Here is a 6,000-nt window from a genome sequence, read left to right as displayed (position 1 = left end):
TGTTTCATGCCTGGGAAAGATCCCCCTTAGGCCCTACAGGAAGGTGGTGACTTTTGTGGTCGCGGGATGTTTTCGTGTGTTTGTTTTTTCTCACCAATTTCAAAGGTGGGCCTACTTCCTGGGACAGCTTGGCCTACAAGAATGTCCCAAACAGACACTCCACTCCTCAATTCTAAGAGTCCTTCAGATACTTCAGCGTGTGCGAAATCCCTGGGACGTGGATGTGCTTTCCCTTGGAGCTCCCTCCTGCTCGCTCTGCACACCTAGGAAGACTTTAGAGGAGCAAAGAAAGGAAACGTTGAGGAAACTGTAAGGAGCCTCACGATCACCTTCCACATTGGTCTCGCGCCAGGCTCTGGGTGGCATATGGGCATGACATCCTTAAACACTCACGCCACGGTGACCGCCTGCTTTGCTTTGCATCTGCGGACACAAAATGTCACCAGCCTCTTCAGTAAACAAAGGTTGTGGCCCTGCCATCGGCACTCACACACTGCCTCTGCCCCCAAGGGTGGCCCCCGAGGGCAATTCAAGATGGAGAAAAGCAGGATAGTAGTCCTGGAAAGTTCAGATGCATACCTAGGAATGATTTCAATGGACCAAGACTCTTGTGTCTTCCCATGATTAGAAAAGCGCTCAAATCTCTGACTTGAGATGTTCTGGGTGAGGTGTTGCTGTTGTTGTTGTTGTTGTTCGTGGTGGTGCTGGTGCTGTGTTTATTTCATTGTTTTGTTTTTTGTCTTTGTGATTAGCAGCAATCTTTTGGTATTCCCCGACATGTTTCTATTTTTTCCTCTTTTATTCAACGAAAACTCCTACATAGCCTGGCTCTTTCCTCCCGTACTAATTCAAAACCTTTCCATAGCACTTTGTGAGTGGCTGTCGCCGTGTCTGTAGTGCTCAGTAAGATCCCCGAATAAAAGGTTCCTCTCAGCTTTTACGTTGTACCTTTTTCTTCTCTCTACACATCCCAGTCGTCTCTGGATGAAGGCCCTGATCCCTCGTTTTGAGGCTCTGCCTGGAAACGCATCATTCCCTTAAGGTGTTGATTGGTTCTTCAGAAGTGGTTTCTGAGACGTGTGCATGTGCGTGTCCGTGTGTGAGTGTGTGTTTGTGTGTGTGTGTGTGTGTGTGTGTGTTTTCGTGTTTACTGGGGATCCATAATTTCCCCTGCAAAATCTCAGGGTTCTTCCAGGGAGAACACTAGGCTAGTGTCAGATGTTATGTTGAGAAGCAGAGAGATCTCCATGCTAAAGAAAGCCAAAAAGCTCCTTTCTTCCACATGACCCTCCAAACCCCAAGACCCACTTCCCCTCCCCCTCCTCCCTGTATTCCACCTTCTCCCAAAGAATAAATATTCACAGGGGCACCTGGAAAGAATTGAGCATGATATGTGGACGGGCTTCTGGCGCAGAACTGAAGCCTGAGAGCCTGGCTAGCGAGGCCTGCGGGAAGAAAGACCCCGGTGGTAGCGAACTTGTGGACAAATGTAGTCGAGGCCAAGTGGCCTTCCCCAAGTAGGCCCACCGGTGCGACCCATGCCATCCCCAAAAGTCCCACCCCTGCGCACAAAGGATGCTCGGGGTTTCCACGCAGGGATGCAGTGCGGTGGTCACCTCCGGACCCTTGTGATTCAAGTAAAGAAGCGTTCACAATCTTCGGAACCTTCCCGGGATGTGTCTGCCACTGACCCACAGGGTGTGTGTCCCAGTGAAGCACTCAACTTGAGCAGAACAGAGGTTGCTCCCTAGGAAGTGATGCGGTGCAGACAAGCCACAGGACAGGAGTCAGAAGATACAAAGAAGAAACTGCAAGCTCACTGGTGGGATCTCTGCAGTGTCGTCGACAGCGGCGTTCACTGTGAACCAGGGCATCAAGGGAATCAAGAACTGCCTAGCTACACTTGCGGGTTTGGTGGAAAGTGGCCAAGTTGGTGAAAGAGCCCAGCTGAAGGTGACATGGGTGGTCGGTGAGCTGGACTATGGATGGGGATGAGGATAATGGGATATTGGTGCCTCTGTGGCTGCTGCTGCTGCTGCTGTTGATGATGATGATGATGATGATGATGATGGGGAGAAGGAGGAGGAGGAGGAGGTGGAGGAGGACGAGGACGACGACCAGAAAGAGGACGAGGACCAGGACGAGGAAGGTGATCTAATAGTTTCACAGCCAGCACTACACACCGTCCACTGTTTGGAAGTTAAAGGCAGGCGCGGAAGGCTCGGTGGGGGTAGGGAAAGGGGAGACTGCCATTTCTGGAGCCACAGTGCCATCCAGCGGAATGCGTTATGTGAAAAGCCCAGGCAGCCGAGCTGTGTCTTCTGCCCTGCGCAGGGAACCGCGAGGCTGTGCTGGGCAGAATGGGTTCTCCCCAAGGCGCAGGAGGTCTCCTCCGCGGGGTTTCAGAGGCCTGTGAGGGCGCCGTGCGCGCCAGTGCGACCCTGTGGGGAAAATCATGAGCTCTCGGGGCCCCGGACACAGCAGGCAGTTCCCGGACTGTCCAGCCCAGGGAGCGGAGCTTCCCCCGTCAGCCATTTTGGGGGTGGGCCCAGAGCAACCCTGCAACTTTTCCTCCGGTGTCCCTGCTGGGGAGTGCCGGGGTGCCCTGCCTGCGGCCGCACTGGGGTCACGTGGCCCCCTTCCTCACCGGAAGCTGAGGGTCTTAGAGGTCCTGGAGCCGGGGCCATTTGCACCGGGCACTCCAAGGGGCGGCCATCTCGTGCTGCCCCTGGGGTTTCTGAGGGCCTTGCCCAGCTGCACAACCAGGGTCCAGTCCTCCGCGGAGAGCACACATGAAGGCACGGCCCGGAGCCCATTGCCCATGTGCACCCTCAGGACAACACACCCACCCCAGCCCCACGCCGCGCCGTCCCCACTGGGCCAGTTGCTTCCAGCCCTGTGGCTGTCTCCATCCCTTGAGACCTGGTAACTGGCTTTGAGCGAAACCATCTCCGCTTGGTGGCAGTATAGCTCCATCAAGGCCAACTAAGCGCCTAACCCTGCCCCCACTACATCATCAGGCCTGGGTTCTCCTCCCCTTCTAATGTAAAACCAAAAGCAAAACCAAACCAACACAGACAGTGCCACGAAGGAGGAGAGAAAAGGAAAGAAAGCAACCACCCACCGGCACCCACGCGGACCACCAAATGCACAGGACGAAAGGACCACTGGCCACGAGGCTGGACCCCCTGCAGTCCTTTCCACTTCCTTTCCTCCAACCCCCTTTTTCTTGACTCCTGCTCTTGGGAGAAGTAAAAGGCAAAGGATACACCAAGCGACCTGGCTGGGTGACATTGCCTGAGTGTCTAAATCACAGGATTTCTCCTGGACCAGGTGGCAGCCACCTTACTGGTGGCGAAAACCCCGCTGGCTTGCAAGTCACTTTGTTGCAGGACTCCGCTTCCCTTTGAAGGCCCGGAGCTTCGGCTTGAGGCCACCACCTCGGGCTGGCCCAACAGTGCAGCCAGAAGTGGCTGGCCCAACCCGGAGGCGCCCCCAACATGGGGTGCCAAGGACTGGCTCTGGGCGGGCTGGCCTTGCCCTCACACAGGAACCTTGCAAGGCTAACAAACATCGCCAGTCACAGAGCCCCACACAGGGCCTTGCTTCTCTTGAGGATGGGCACAGACTCTGCTCCCACTTGGAGACCCCATTTATCTGGCTAAACAAGGGACGTTTCAGGTTTACACTGGCAGCTTGGGTCCACCTGCTGACCGACGACTATCACCTGGAACACAGAATGGCTGCGTGTCCCTTTTTGAGAGCCCCTCTGGGAATGCGTGTTTCAGCCATTCTCAGAGTACTTGCTGCGGTCAGGGGGTGGGGTGGGGGTGGGGTGGGGGGAGACAGGTGCGAGGGTATAGAGGAAAGCACAGGTGACAGCGTGTGTCAGTATGTTTGTGGTTGTGTGAGGGTGTGCTGTGTGTGGCGGGGTAGGAAGACAGGGTGTGTGTGTGTGTGTGTGCGCGTGTGTGTGTGTGTTTGTGTGTGTGTGTGTACTCGAGCCCATGCTCTCACACCTGTCTAAGGTGCTTGCCTGCCCGTGGGCATGTGTTGCCGTGGGTATCCGGCTGTGGGTGCTTGATTGCCTGGTCTTCTGAGCGGCGGCCAGCACCAACCTGCCTGGGCTTGTGGACAGGGAGGCGACCGCTCGTAAGTCATACAGTGAAATGTACACTGTTCGGATCACGCCATTGGATTGGGAACCAACGGCAAGCAGGGTGCAACTTGAGGGGGCCCCTGCTGGCTCACGTTTGGACTTGAAGGGCTTCCATAAGGAGAACAACTGCACCGAATGGAAAGTCAAGAGATAATTTTGCAAGCCTCGAGTTCGTCATGCTGTTTCACTGCGAAGTAACTCCTAGATCTTGTTTGGTTTTGTTGATGTTTAGTTTTCTGGGTTTTCCCGGAGGGTGACAATGCCCTCCACCGCTGGAGAAGGGAAAAGATGTCGAGGAGGAAGGGGAAGAGTCCGAAGTGAACCACACGACTGCCTTCTCCTACACTCGGGCCTCCCCCTTAACGAAAGAGCAGACGTGCGAGGAGGACGCTGAGGACACTAGGCCAGCTCAGAATAGACAGTGAAAGGAATAGAGGGAAGCAGTAACTGACCACCACCACCACCACCACCGTCACCATCACCACCACCTCCACCACCGTCGCCACGACAACCACGAGCGATGCCGTGGATCCAGTGCAGAGGCGCTTCACTGTGTATCTTTTGCAACATGCACAGGGAGTGACAGGGAGACACAAGCTGCCGGCAGACCAAAGGACAGGCCACCAGGCAGCCCCTTGACCTGGGCTTGGCGGCGGGGGCGGCGTGGGGGTCCCTCCTGAGTGCCATCAAGGGCTCCGACTCAGCAGTGGGCCCGACGGGCCTACAGAAGGCAAAAGGAGAGGTAGAGCCACCTCTGACACCCTGAGTATGTCATGGGTACACTGCAAAGGGCCAAAGAGCCTCGGGATGCACTCAGGGCACTCAGGAAAGGTTAGGTAGAACCCTGGGAACTCTAGGTTACTAAGGGGAGGTAAGGGACACGAGAGGGGCGAGGTAATCCCCGATGGCAATTAAGGGATGGCTGTGAGGGAATGCCCCTTACTCTCCTAGTCCACGGGGGCATTTTCCCTTGCACAGGGAAAGTACATGTATTGGCCATGTTGAGCTTCCCAGGCACGCTCCCAACCGTGCCTTTTGTCCAGAGGGAAGAACTGAAAGTAAGGCATTGAGTGGAAGGCAGGAGCCGAAAGCGGAGAGCAAACAGAAATCAAAAGAAAGAACCATAATGGAGGTGAAGCATGAAGGCGATCCCCAGGGCACACTGTGTCCCAAGTTGGCAGATGGAACCGGCCGAAGCCTCCTGGGGCTTCCTGAGGGAAGAGCCATCAGCCAAGGCTAAGTCTCAGCCACTCAGGCAAGGGGCAGAAGCGTGTCCAGGGAGAGGCCTGTTTGGCGATGCTGTAGTGCCCACCTGGGAAGTGGAAATAGCAACAGAAAAGGGCAAGGAGGAAGAACAGGGAACAAGGAAGGTAGGGCAACCGTCGGGTCCACGGAGACGGGCAGAGTGGGTACCAGTGCGGGGGCCTGCGCAGGCGTGCTGCCCTGAATGTGACCATGTGCGGGGTGGTGGGGGCGTGCGTGCGCGAGCCCGAGTGATTTCAGTAACATTAAGCCCTGGCGAACACAGGCAAGGGTGTGAAGCGATGCTGAGAGTAGGGGTTCCACCACGTGCTGCTCCCAATCCCTGCCCTCCTTCCTCCCTGCATTTCCCCCAAATCAGTGTCCGATGTGCCCTGATGTTTCATGCCTGGGAAAGATCCCCCTTAGGCCCTACAGGAAGGTGGTGACTTTTGTGGTCGCGGGATGTTTTCGTGTGTTTGTTTTTTCTCACCAATTTCAAAGGTGGGCCTACTTCCTGGGACAGCTTGGCCTACAAGAATGTCCCAAACAGACACTCCACTCCTCAATTCTAAGAGTCCTTCAGATACTTCAGCGTGTGC

This window comes from Orcinus orca, chromosome X (assembly GCF_937001465.1).
Source record: "Orcinus orca chromosome X, mOrcOrc1.1, whole genome shotgun sequence".
NCBI lineage: Eukaryota > Metazoa > Chordata > Mammalia > Artiodactyla > Delphinidae > Orcinus > Orcinus orca.
This window is presented reverse-complemented; position numbering follows the sequence as displayed.